Source organism: Trichosurus vulpecula, chromosome 3 (assembly GCF_011100635.1).
Source record: "Trichosurus vulpecula isolate mTriVul1 chromosome 3, mTriVul1.pri, whole genome shotgun sequence".
Taxonomy (NCBI): domain Eukaryota; kingdom Metazoa; phylum Chordata; class Mammalia; order Diprotodontia; family Phalangeridae; genus Trichosurus; species Trichosurus vulpecula.
In genome coordinates, this window is record NC_050575.1 from 393134252 (window position 1) to 393148413 (window position 14162).

The 14162-nt window shown below is 43.0% G+C and overlaps 1 protein-coding gene across 2 annotated transcripts in view; it reads left to right on the forward strand.

Moving 5' to 3' along the window:
- Positions 1-5458: 5458 nt before the first annotated feature.
- The window catches only part of WWP2 (WW domain containing E3 ubiquitin protein ligase 2), a 127210-nt gene continuing 118506 nt past the window's right edge, over positions 5459-14162 (forward strand). The window contains exon 1 of one of the 2 annotated variants that reach the window (XM_036750360.1): positions 5459-5559. The gene's annotated coding sequence lies outside the window, so the exon portion shown is untranslated. Of the gene's footprint in view, positions 5560-5901; positions 5936-14162 lie in introns of those variants that run through there. The other variant, XM_036750361.1, reaches the window with a different exon arrangement.

A 14162-nucleotide genomic window follows, 5' to 3' on the forward strand; every position in this document is an offset into this window, starting at 1 on the left:
AGACAATAAAGGCTGGCTTCAGAACTTTCTAGGTAAGTCTCTACTTTCCATCAGCAGCTCAGCTAGGTTTGGACTCCAAAGAATCATGGCCCTGGGCCAGATGCCCCTCACTTCCCCTCTCCTTTCCAGCTTCCTTTTTGTATTGTGCATTCCCCATGAGATTGTTGCTCAGTTGTGTCCGACTCTTCATGACTCTATTTGGTTTGTTGGGTTTTTTTTTTGTTTGTTTTTTTGGCAAAGACACTGGAGTGGTTTGCCTTTTCCTTCTCCAGCTCATTTTACAGACAAGGTACTGAGGCAAACAGGGTTAAGTGACTTGCCCTGGGTCACACAGCTAAGTGTCTGAGGCCAGATTTGAGCTCATGAAATGGATCATCCTGATTCCAAGCACAGAGCTCTATCAGCTGCACCACCAAGCTCCTGCCATGAGATTGCAAACTCCTTTAGGGCAAGGATTATCTTTTTCTTATTGGTACCCCAAGGCTTAGGACAGTGCCTGGCACATAGTAGGCGCTTAATAAAATGTTTACTGATTTTAATTGAATTGTTGAAGTAATGTGAATTTGTAGCAGATGCAGTTAGCTTAATGGTACAATCACCTTCAGCCGACTTCCACAGCATGGGGATAGGAGAAGAGAAGTTGGTGGAGAGAGTTCTTGAATTAAACTACCAAGCAGCCAAACTCTACTGCAGAGAGTACAACTATGATAGCCTGGCCACGTTGTTTGAATGCCAAATGTACGCTCGCCTAAAAGACTATTTTATGGAGAATTCACACAGGGCAAGCACTCACATGGTGGTCAGAAAAAGCAATACAAGGACACTCTCAAAGTCTCTCTGAAAAACTTTGGAATTGATTGTGTGACTTGGGAGACATTAGCACAGGACTGCTCAGCATGGCATGTCCACATCAGAGAAGGCGCTGTGCTCTAAGAGCAAAGCAGAATTGAAATGGCTCAAAAGAAATGCAAGATGTGCAAATTTAGAGAATCCACCCCAATGTTCACATGGACTATTTGTGACTGACCTGTGGTAGAGCCTTCCCAGCTCATTTTGGTCCCATCAACCACAATCAGACACACTGTACGTTGACCCCAAGATTGTAATGTCATTTTGGTCCTCTTGAATTATGAAGGACAAAAATAATTATGTTCCAGGTACTGTGCTAAGAGCTGGGATTACAAAGAAGGGCACGAACAGGCCCTACCTTCAAGGAGATCACATTCTAAATGAAAAGGAAAGCATAAAAATAACTAGGTACAAATAAGATGTAGATAGAGTAGACAGAAGGTAATCTCAGAGACTTGCGTGAACAACAGTGAAATCAGCAGACCAGGACAACTTGTACATTAATGGCATCATTGTAACTAAAAAAACACAACTTTGAAACATTTAAGAACTCTCATCAATGTAATAACTAACTAACCAAGATTCCAGAGGACAAAGGATGAGGCAAACTACTCCCCTCCTGACGGAGAACTGATGGATTGAAGACGCATTTTGGGACAGCGGGAGGAAGAGGCAACTAGGTGGCGCCATAGTGCATAGAGCACCAGGCCAGGAATCAGGAAGACTCAACTTCCAGAGTTCAAATCTGGTTTTCTTTTCTCTTTTCAAATATTTTAACATTTTTATTTAAAGTTTTGAGTTCCAGATTCTAACCTTCCCTCTCTTTCTCCCTCACTGAGACGGTAAGCAATCAGATATAGATTATACATGTGCAATTATGTAAAACATTTCCATATTAGTTACTTTGTACAAGAAGACTAGAATAAAAGAAAAAAATGAAAGAAAGTAAAAAATAGCATGTTTCAGCCTGTATTCAAACAATATCAGTGACTAGCATGCTTCATCATTAGTCCTTTGGGATTGCGTTAGATCATTGTATTGCTAAGAATACCTAAGTCATTCACAGTTCTTCACTGAACAATATTGCTGTTACTGTGGACAATGTCCTGGTTCTGTTCACTTCACTGTGCATCAGTTCGTATATGTCTTTCTAAGTTTTTCTGAAATCATCCTGCCTGTCATTTCTTATAACACAATAATATTCCATTACAATCATATATTGCAGTTTGTTTAGCCATTCTCCAGTTGATGGGCATCCCCTCAATTTCCAATTCTTTGCCACCACAAAAAGAGCTGCTATAAATATTTTTTAACATGTAGGTCCTTTTCCCTTTTTAATGCTCTCTTTGAGATGTAGACCTAGTAGTGATATTGCTGGATCAAAGGGTATACACAGTTTGATTGCCTTTTGGGCTGAGTTCCAAATTGCTCTCCAGAATGGCTGGATCAGTTCACAACTCCATGAATACTGTCCCAGTTTTCCCACATCTCCTCCAGAATCCAACATTTTCCTTTTTTGTCATCTTAGCCACTCTGATAGGTGTGAGATAGTACCTTAGAGTTGTTTCAATTTGCATTCCTCTAATCAATAGTGATTTAGAGCATTTTTTTCATATGACTTTAGATAGCTTTGATTTCTTTGTCTGAAAACTACCCGTTCATATCCTTTGACTATTTCTCAATTGGGGAATAAATTTGACTCAGTTTTTATATTTATATTTGAGAAATGAGGCCATTATCACAGGTACTTGTTGCAAAAAAAATTTCCCCAGTTTTCTGCTTTCCTTATAATTTTGGCTACATTAGTTTCATTTGTGCAAAAGCTTTAAAATATCATATAATCGAAATTATCTATTTTACATTTTGTAATGTTCTCTATATCTTCTTTGGACCTAAAATCTTCCCTTATCCATAAATCTGACAGATAAGCTATTCCATTTTCTCTTAAAATGCTTATGGTATCACCCTTTGTGAGTAAATCATGTACCCATTTTGACCATATCTTGGTATATAGTATGAGATGCTGGTGTATACCTAGTTTCTGCCATACTGTTTTCCAGTTTTCCAGCAGTTTTTGTCAAATAATGAATTTTTATTCCAAAAGCTCAGATCTTTGGGTTTATCATATGCTATCTATAATGTAATTTGTGCCTAATCTATTCCACTGATCCACCACTCTATTTCTTAGCCAGTACCAGATTGTTTTGATAATTACCGCTTCATAATACAGTTTGAGATCTGGTATGGCTAGACTACCTTCTTTCACATTTATTTTCATTGATTTCCTTGATATCCTTGAGCTTTTGTTCTTCCAGATGAATTTTGTTATTATTTTTTCTAGCTTTATAAAATAATTTTGATCATTTGATTGATATGGTACTGAATAAATAAATTTAGGTAGAACTGTCATTTTTATCATATTGGCTCAGCTTACCCAAGAGCAATTGATATTTTTCCAATTGCTTAGACCAGAGTTCAAATCTGACTTCAGACCCTTACTTAGCTGTGTGAACCTGGGCAAGTCGCTTAACCCTGTTTGCCTCAGTTTCCTTATCTGTAAAATGAACTGGAGAAGGAAATGGCAAACCACTCCAGTATCTTTGCCAAGAAAACCCTAAAAGGGGTCACCAAGAGTTGGACAAGGTTGAACAACAGCAATCGATAAACATTTACTGTGTGCCAGGCACTCTACTAAGCTTTGGGGATAAAAATAGGAAAAAGAAATTCTGTACACAGCAGGAAATTACAATGTAACTTGGGAAGACAACAAAGGCAACTGAAAAGGAGTGGAGAGGGGAAGACTGTGAAAGGGATACAAAGGAGTACAGCCCGGTAGGAAAAGAAGACTTGGCTTGCCTGGTACCCCTTAATCGGAGGTTTTGGGAGGAGCTCTTTGCTTTGTCTTCCAATCAGAACTGAGGAAGTGTGAGTACCAAGGCTAAAGAGATCTTACAGGATGATGAGGTTCCTGGGGTCATGGTAAAGTAAGTACAGAGGGAGTGTGGGAGTAATCCAGAGTAGCCAGTTGGGAAATGGGTCAGCACATCCATGCTAACATGCTAGGTGGATAGAGAGGTGTAAGTCAATGAGATGGATTGAATGCTGGACTTGGAGTCAAAAAGACCCAAGTTCAAATCCTGCCTTAGATACTTACTAGGGGTGGGACCCTGGGCAAGTCCTGTGACCTCACAAACCTTCGCTTTCTTAATCTGTAAATAATAGCATCTGCCTTACAGGGTTATTACGTGGATATATGTAAAGCATTTTGCAAACATTAAGGACATATATGAATGCTAGGTCTCATAACTAAAGCAGCTTCCATCTTCCTCTTGGTCATGCTGCCTGGCAACAGCAGGTACCTGGAAAATTCTGCCCTTCATCTTCCTTTGTTAACTTAGTCTAATTTCCGACCACCTATTATAGGCATTCTTTTATTGAATAGTCAAGAAGCATTTCTGATCATGACTCCTGAGAACTGATGAGGAATAATGCTACCTAGCAATGCTACTCACCCCGATAGAAGGATGCAACCAAGGTGCATCTTAAGATATACATTTTTGGACATGGCCACTGGGAAAAGGTGTTTTGGTTGACCACACAATTTCATTTCTCCTTCTTTCTTTTCTCAATTCCCCTGTCCCCACTGACGTGGGAGATGTAGAAAATAAACGCTTGTTAATTGAAACCTTCTCCATGGGTGATCTTTCCTGTCTCCCCCCACCCCAGAGGAAAGGTGCTCCTGACCCCTCCCCCCACCTTCCCAAAGTGGAGTATATGGATAACTCCCCTCAGAGGCCCCAACCACCAGTATGCTGAGTGCTTTCAGAAGTGGTACTGTCTTACAAATAGTCTTGTGCCTGTTTTTGTATCCTCAGAACTTATCAGAGTCCCTGGAACATTGTGGTTTAGTCATTTTCAGTTGTGTCAGAGTCTTTCTGACACCCTTTGCGGAATTTTCTTGGCAAAGCTACTGAAGTGGTTTGTCATTTTCTTCTCTAGCTTATTTTACAGCTGAGGAAACTGAGGCAAACAGGGTTAAGTGACTTGCCAAGGGTCACACAGTAAATGTCTGAGGCCACACTTGAACTCAGGTCTTCCTGACTCCGGGCACTGCGTCATCTAGCTGCCCCAATACAGAATAGATAATAGATGATAATTGAATTGAGTTTGTAACCCCAGCTTACAGTATTTTGCAAACTGTAAGCGTTTAATAAATGATTTTTCATGCATTCATTCTAGAATTTTCTCCAAGAAAATAAAACGCCTATTTTGTGGCCTGAAACTGAGGATAGACCCAAAAACATAACAAAAAGCCAAAGACAGACCCTGCCCACAGGGAGCTTACACTCTAAAGGAGATTACATCTCCTATTCTAGAAAGTTAACACAAAATAAATACAAAGAAATTTCAGGCCGCCAGGCGGGAAAGCAGCCGGCTCCTCACAAGCCTCGCACTGCCACGACACAGGCTGCCACGCGTGCCGCGCTCCCCTGGTCACGCGCACCGCCCCCATCCCCGGGCCTCCGCTTTCCGCCCCGCCCAACTCCTGGCGCCCGCGCGCTCTCGGCTTCGCCTGCCCACACCTGTGTGGGTCGGCATCGCCTCTTCCGGGTCAGGTGACCAACGATGGCCACATGACCCGGCCCGAGTTCCAGCGGTCGAAGGCGGAAGTAGAAGAGGAGTTCGGTGCCGCTGCTTGGCCTGCTGCAGGTAGGGGTCTCGTGTCCCAGCCCGGCGGCCGGGCAGGCGGGCCCTGGGAGGGTCGGGCAGCCCGGGCCGGGCCGGGCCGAGGCTGACTGCCGGCTTTTGAGGCGGGGGGAGGTGGCTTCCTGTGGGAGGGGCCTGGGACGGTGGTTCCGGCCTCTGAGGAGGGGTTGTCCATACACCCACTTTGGGAGGCTCGGGGGGAGGGGAAGGGAGGGGGCGGGAGCGTCCTCCCAGCGGAGAGCCGGGGGCAGGGCATGACCCGGTCCTGGTGACCTCTGGCGATCGGGTCGTCAAGTAGCATCTATCCAGCGCTTACTGTGTGCCGGGATACCCGGAAAGGCAAAAACCAAACAGTCCCCACGCTCGAGGAGCCCAGAGTGTGAGAAGCCTGGGGCGAAGGTGGTGGGGAGACCCGGGCATGGAGGGAAGCCCTGCCGGGGGGACGGGCGCCCTTCTTCCACCTACTTGGGCTTCTGTCGCCCTCCCCTCCCCCACCTCCCTTTCCCCTTTGCAAGAGTTAACTTCGTCTTGTTAATCTTTCAGTGTTTCTTTCATCCGACTCCCTAGTTTTGCTGGTGTGGTTTTTCCACTGCTGCGGGAGTCTCTGATCTCTTCAGATCATCTTTCTTTGTAGCCTTCTTTAGCCCAACTCACACTCAAAGCTTCAAAAAAAAAAATTTAAATTAGAAGAAGAGGGATGTGCCTTGTTCTGGCATTGAACCGGCCCTTATTTCTCCGGTGATGACTTTGCCTAGTACTTGGGTCGTCACAACTTTAAAAGGCTGAAGTCCTATGTTCTGCTCTATTTTTTCTTGTGTTTGATCTAAATTATTCGGTTTCCTTAACCAGGTGATGGCGCAGTCTGGTCCTGCTTATCTTGATAAACAAATAGGTAGGGTTGACCTAGAGAGAGACCTTTGTTAATGTTTGCAATGACTGTGACTCAGAATCATAGTTTTTCCTTATCCCATCATGCAGCTTGCTTTATATAGAGACTAATCCACAGTCTCAGCAGTAGTTCTATTTTAAAACTCCTTCTACTGTCCCCCAGAAGTTTGGACATTAATTATGAAGCCCAAGGGAAAGGCAGTTTTGAAAATAAAATAAGCGTCAATGTTTTTTTTAAACCAAAATTATTAAAGATTTCAGGGAGGAAAGGGTCCAGATTGTAACTCTTCTCTGCCTCAATAAATGGTATTTATGAGTTTCAGTAGCCAAAAACATTCATTACTTGGTGACTTTAGCTTTAGTGATGAGGCTCTACAAACATTAATTAGATTGGGCCTTGGATGACAGATGTACGGTCTGTTGAAGTAGCTGTATATAAAGTCTTCCAGGTAGGTGAGGCTTGTAAGAGGACATTTTCTGCTCACCTAGCCTTCAACGAATGAAAAGTCATGTGTTAAGCGCTGTTTTATGTGTCAAGCATTGGCTGAGCGCTAGGGATACAAATGCAAAGGTAATGACAGCCGCTGTCCTTAAGAAGTTTCTCTTCTAAGGGAGGAAACAGTACTCCTGGGGGAGTAGTGGCTAGGTAAGGGGCTTTGGTCCAGAAAGTTACAGGTGATTCAACCCCAAGATCTCAAGGTCACTTGTCTGCCCCAGATTAAACATGAGAGTAGGTTTTAGAGCAGGAGAGGACCTTGAAGATCGTCTCTAGTCCAGCCACTTCCTTTTACAGATGAGCAAAGGAGGCCCAGAGAGGGGAAAAGATTTGTCCAAGGTCACATAGCTAGTAGGCTACTGAGCAAAGCTTTGTACTGAGGTGCTCTGCTGCCAAATTTCTGGTTTTGTCCACTTTATAATGCGCAGCTTCGTGGAAGATTACAAGCATTAAAAAGGAACTAAAATCCTACAAAATGCACATAATGTTTTTGTAATATTTTTGGGTTGGAAAATTGTTGCTTCAATTCCCTTTATGGAAGAAAAACTCAGTGCTTTGCATCTGTTTATCAGAGTCAATTTAGTAATTACCTCCAAGAGGCCTTTGTACTACTGTTTACTTTCATACCTTTATGTTTTTTCTCAAATCATATGGGTCCCTACTCCAGCTTGCTTTCTGTTTAGGACAAAACCGGGTGTCTCAGACAGTAGATATCTCTTTATAAATAAGGGACAGAGATAAAGTCATGTTCCCAGCTCTTCCTCAGTGCCGTTTTGTGTCCTCTATGTGGCTGTTTCACTTTTAGTTGAAATGCCTATTTAAAACTATCTACTTTACCTCAGTTGTGTGGCTTTGTTACCAAAATTTGAAAACATGAAATTGCCATTTTGAAATCTGTCACTGAGAGAAGATTCATGCTGGGCCTAGGGATAGTTGTTGGTAAATAGTAGAAATAGCTATAATGCTTTCAGAGATGAGAGTCTCATTTAATTCTCAAAACACCCTGTGGTATAGGCAGGGCAGTTGGCATTCCCATTTTTAGGAGAGTAAACCTAGAATTAGAGTGACTTGCCCAGGGACCTTTGGCAAATGACAGTGAAATTGAGAATCCAGCTCTTTTATTGTTCACTCCTTTGCCCCAAATGTGGTTAGACAAAGTTATCTATTTTCAGGCGCCATTTCTAAGTTATTACTCCATTATTACCAAAGAAAGGGACAGAAATTGGGAGGGCGGGAAGCTTTAGCTATCATTAGTGGCTCTTTGTTTCCTAGAGGAAACACTGTCCTCCTTAAAGGGTCTGTTCTGCCAGATGTTAGATTTTCAAGCAAAAAACTTTACCCTGTAGTACATCAAGTTGTTTAATTTCCACTTGAAGTTTATTAAAAGTTAGTTTAATACCTCTGGAAACGTTATATCCCAGCATGTTGCCTTTGATGGTGGGGGTGGGGGATAAGCATTTATGTAGATAGCACTTACTATCTGCCAAGCACTAGGCTAAGTCCTTTACAAATTTTCTCTCACTTAATCTTCACAGCAACCCTGAGAGGTAGGTGCTGTGATTATCCTGGAGATAGGAAAACTGAGGCAGACAGAGGTTATGTGATTCACCCAGGGTCACACGGCTGAGAACTATGTGAGGTTGGCTTTGAACTTAAGGTTTCCTGATTTTTCACACCCAGTGCCTGGTCCAGTGGTCTTTTACACACGCAGTAGGTGCGTTTTAAATAGTTGTTGAATTCAATGGGATCGATCTTAGTTGGATTTGGTCTTTGTTAAGATAGTTGTTAAGACATTTGGAAGTTTCTCCTGATAGGAGTTTCTCTTGAAAAGTCTGGAGTTGTTTTGATGGGAAGGCCGTCTCTCCCTGTGTGCCTTCTAGCCTACATAGTGGCTTCTGGGCTTTGGGGCATCAGGAAGAGTGGGTGTCAGGAGGGTGGGAGTTCTTTCCTGTTTGTAGGAGTAGTGTTACTTATGAACACAATCATAGGAAGTGATAGATAAAGTTGTTTTCAAGGATCTGTGGGGTAGGTTCGGTTATGTTTTGTTTTTTTCTACACAGACTCTGGAATTTCTTTGAGGCTCAGGAAAATGGAAAATCTGCTGATAGAATTGAAAGCTGGCTAACCTCCCTATCCTATGCATTTGCATTGGCTGTCCCCCATGCCTGGAATGCTGTCCCTGCTCACCTCCACCTTCTGGCTTCTCTGACTTCCTTCAAGACTCAGCTCAAAGCCCATCTTTTGTGAGAAGCCTTTCCCAGCCTCCTCCCTTCCTCCTGTACCTCCTGTGTCCCCTCCTTCCCTCTGAGATTGCCTTCCACTTATTTACACCATTACACTGTATATATGTATATATCGTACACACACAACTATTTTCATATCATATCTTCCATTAGTAGCTAAACTCCTTGAGGGCAGGATTGTCTGACACATTGTAAGTATTTTTTATACATACGTATGTATGTGTGTGTGTGTGTATGTGTATGTGTGTGTACACACACACATACACATACTTGCTAACTTCTCAGGGATATGAAGGGGGAAAGGGGAATGAATTAAGCCTTTATGTAGCACCTACTGTATTCCAGGCACTGTGCCAAGCTTTACAAATATCTCATTTAATCCTCACAACAACTCTATGAGGTAGGCACTGTTATCCCCATTTTACAGTTAGGAAAACTGAAGCAGACAGAGGTTAAGTGACATGCCCAGGTTCACACAGCTAGTAAATGCCTGAGGCTGGATTTGAATCCAGGCCTTCCTGACTCCAGGCCCAGTGCTCTATCCATTATGCCACCTTGATACCCTTTATATGACGTCTTTTCTCCCCATTTTAGTCCCCTGGAGACTTTGAAAAAAGTCAGGTTCTATTTATTTGATTTTTAGTATTTTAGTATTTTTAGTGCTGGTGTCATAGAATTCCAGAGCAGAAGGGACCTTAGCAGCCATTTGGGGTAGTGGTTCAGAAACTGAGTTCCATGAGTTTGTTTTTAAAAATATTTTGATAACTCTTTTCATGTAAATAGTATCCTTTGCAATCCTGTAATGACTTTTCTTTTATGCATTTAAAAGCACCATTCTGAGAAGGGCTCCATCAGCTTTCCTGGTCACTGCTTGAGGGGTCCTTGACACCAAAAAGGCTTAAAAGCCCCTGCCCTCATCCTGCTTCCTCTTTTGACAGCTGAGAAAACTTCAGCCCCCCAAAGTTGTTGAATGACCCGCTCAGGATGACATGGGCAGGGAGGTCTTGGCAGAGCCTCCTGGACTTCTTGTGCTCCATTACAGTCAACACAGCTGGTGAGGAGAAGGCCAGAGACTGCAATGGGAAGTCCGTGGAGAGCAGGAGAGGGAGAAGGGGAGAAAGTGAGAGGATTGGGGATGAAGCCTTTCTTTTCCATCACCTTCTCCAGTGGGCTTGCTTCTGGTTAGAAAAAAGTAAGGCAAGAATGCCTCTTCCCACAGCTGGGTCTATTCAAAAGAAAATCTTGTTGTTTGATGGTCAAGTGTCCTCTCTGTTCTTCCTGCATGATCCCCTGGAGATTTCCCTTCGTCATGAAGTCAAGATTGAGTGGTCTCCAGTCAAAACTAGAAGATAAATTCCCAGATTCTTAAGATTCCAGTAGTATGAAAGGTAGAAAATGTCAGGGTGGGACTTTGGACACTTAGAAGACAAGGTATAGTGATTTAATCTGAAGAGTCTTACCTGACATGGATGTCAGGATGGATGTCAAGCTAGATGTAGCGAGAGATCTCATCTGGTGGGACTATAATTGGGTGCTTCTGCTCTCTATAAAAATCTATTTTGGTTTTGGTGGTTGTGGTGGTGGTTGTTTGAGATGCACAAAGCCCTGTTCTTGGAATTTGCTTCTAAGGACCAGGGTTTATCTCCTGGCTCTTCAGGTTACTTACTACCTGCGTAGCCAAGGGCAAGGCATTTCTGCATTCTGGGCCTCAGTTTCTTCATTTGTAAAATGTCCTTCATTTCAGACTAGATGCTGTCTTAGGAGTCGTGAAGTCCCGTCCTAAATCAAAACCTTTTGATGTCTTCAGCCTTGGGCTGAAAGAAGATGGGAAGTCAGAGCAGCTTGCTTTAAGTGCACTATTGTGATGGTATTGTGGAGTTGTTTCCAGTCACGTCTGACTCTTCTTGACCCCATTTGGGTTTTCTTGTCAAAGATACTAGAGTGGTTTGCCATTTCCTGCTTCTGCTCATTTGACAGATGAGGAACTGAGGCAAACGGGGTTAAGTGACTAGCTCAGAGTCATTAAGTAAGTGTCTGAGGTTGGATTTGAACTCAGGTCCTCCTGACTCCAGTGCCAGTGCTCTGTCTACTGCTCCAGCTAGCTGCCATACGGAAAAGAACAATAGAGTGCCGAAGTTAACTCAAAGCAGCAATCAGGGTCAGTCTTGAGCGTGAGCATCTTTGTTTCTCAGAAGTCAAATCCAAGAGTGCAGGTGGGCGGCTGCCTCGGCCACACTTCTCCGCCTTTTCCAGCTCTTCTGGCTCATGTGCGCTGGCTACTCAAGTTCCTCCTTTGTTTTCTCTCTGAAGTTTTTTTCTCTCTTACTTTGTGGCCACAGTTGCTTTAAAGTAATTCAGGTTAAAGGGATCCTGCTCAGTCTTTTTGCTCACATTCTGAAATGGGAGGCTTGCAAACCTTGGACCAGCAGGTGGGGCTAGTGAAGTGCAGAAATCTTTTTGGGATGCTGGGGTGAGCCTGGGCACAGATGCTGAATCTTAACTTTTTGTTTCATTTTGTTTAAAGATTAAGATGATGTTGATGCTGTTGGAGGCCGTAACAAGGGGGAGGGGGCAGGAGCTCCCAGAGGTACTGACAGTCTCAGTACCTGACAGTTTAACAGGCCAGAAACGTCTTTTCTCCGTGTCTTTTCTCCGTGCTGGTGGAAGTAGCAGCAACAAGAACAGTAATAACAGCTGACAGTTGTGTTGTGCTTTAAGGGTTACAAAGTGAGGGAGCTCCTTGAGGACAGGGACTGCTTGAGCCTTTCTTTGTATCCCCATCACCTAGCACAGAGCCAGGCTCATGGGTGGCATTTCAAAATGTTATCTCATTAAATCCTCCCACCCATCCTGTGAGGTTGGTGTTATATTGTTATCCTCCTCTTACTGAGGCTAGTTTAGGTTAACTGACTTACTGAGGATCTCATGGCTAGCGTGTGAGGCATGATCTGAACCCAGGGCTTCTCGAATCTGAAATGCAGCCTTCTGTCCACTCTGCCATTCTGTCTTAGTCCTATGATAGCATTAAGCAGTGTCTGGAGCAGGTCCAAGGTGAAGGCAGAGGAAAAGGGGGGGAAATGAGGAGCAGAAAGGGAGTTGGAAAGGGGACGAGGGGGGGAGGGAACAGGGAGAAGGGAGAGTTAAGTACCTGTGCTGGTGAGCCCTGGCACTGGAGTCTAACGAATGGTTGCTTTAGATACTACTGAGTGGCCCCATCACTGGGTGCTCTCTGCTTTCTGCTTGGCTTCCAGCTAATCTTTTATCCATTATTTCACATATCTGTCATACACACACACACACACACACACACACTCACACACACACATATCTTTGTATCTTTGGTGATACAGACACAAAGTAAAAGGCAGTAAAACGGAATGTGGGACAGCTTGGTGTCCTGGAGAGAGCGCCAGGCTTACCTGGTAACGTTAGCCGTGGGGTTACCTCCTGGCACAGACACTTAATAGCTGTGTGACCCCAAGCAAGCTGCTCAACTCCTGGGCCTCACTTTCAAAAAAAAAGTATATACACACACTCATGTTTGTATGTATCTGTACACGTATGTGTGTAAGTGTATACACATGCACAGGTATATATGTATACACATATATATACACACACACGGGTATATATGTGTATACACACATATGGTTAAGAACATTTACACTATCTACCTCCTAGGGTCGTTATGAGGAAAGGTTTGTAACCTATAATTAAAAAATACTATATGAATGCGAGCTGTTAATATCATTAATAACAATAATTAGTAATAAATAGCTGTTGGTGCAGTAGACAGAGAGCACTGGGCTTGGCTTTAGGAGGACCCGAGTTTAAATGTGGCCGCAGACATCTAGTAGCTGTGTGACCCTGGGCAAGTCACTTAATGTGTCTTAGTCTCAGTTTCCTCATTTGTAAAATAGGGGTATTACCAGTGTCTACCTCCCAGGGATGTTGTAAGGGTCAAATGAGATAATATTCGTAAAACACTTAGCATAGTGCTTGGCACTTAAAAGCCATTACATTATTGCTTATTCCCTTCCCCCTCCATTATTAATGACCACAGATGACGATGATGACTCTTACTTTTGGAATGTTTGAGAATCTAGCCATTTAAAAATAAACACTATGAAAAATAAACCTTTAAAAATCACAATACCCTTTAATAGTCCTGTTTCTGTATAGTTAAGAATGCTAAGCAAGAAGCAATAAACCCAGCAAGTCAGTTACTTACTGTCATCCTGGAGGAACTGAGTTTGTGGGATTCATCTATTAAGAAAAATAATCGTGTTGCCTTGGTGTTTAGATAGATATGGGAGCCCTTTTGAAGTTGATCTACTAGAGATGTTTCCCTGATACTTGGAAGGCTTCTAATTTCAGTTACACAGAACCAGTAGAACCATCCCTTTCCTGAAACAGTAGCCTTTAGTTTTGGGTCAACGTAGATAGTCATTTCCTATTAAAATCCAGCAGAGACATCCTTTAGGCTGAGTTGAATAATAGCTGTGTGACCCCAAGTAAGCTGCTCAACTCCTGGCCCTCACTTTCAAAAAAAATACACACACACACACACATTCGTATGTATCTGTACACATATGTGCATAAATATATACACATACACATACATGGGTAATATATGTATACACATATGTATATACACATACACACATACACGACTTCCTGTGGGAAAAACGTCAGTTCTAGAGGAAGTTATGTGTTGTTGTCTTAGACCTCTGACCAAGTTTTTCTTCTGAGGTCAGTATCATGGTTGGAGTGATCTCAGTATGTTTTATAAGTGGTTTTTTTGTATTTTGGAAGATACATAATTTAATTAATAAGAGCACTTCCTTTGTCCGTGTTGACCTCAATCTCTCTCCTCCTGCCCCTCATCCCCACACCTTGGTGGCTAGTCTTCCTGAATTGCTGTGGTAAGGAAAAAAATCTTCTGGTTATGGGCTTCTTAGAACTTAGCTTGGACCCAC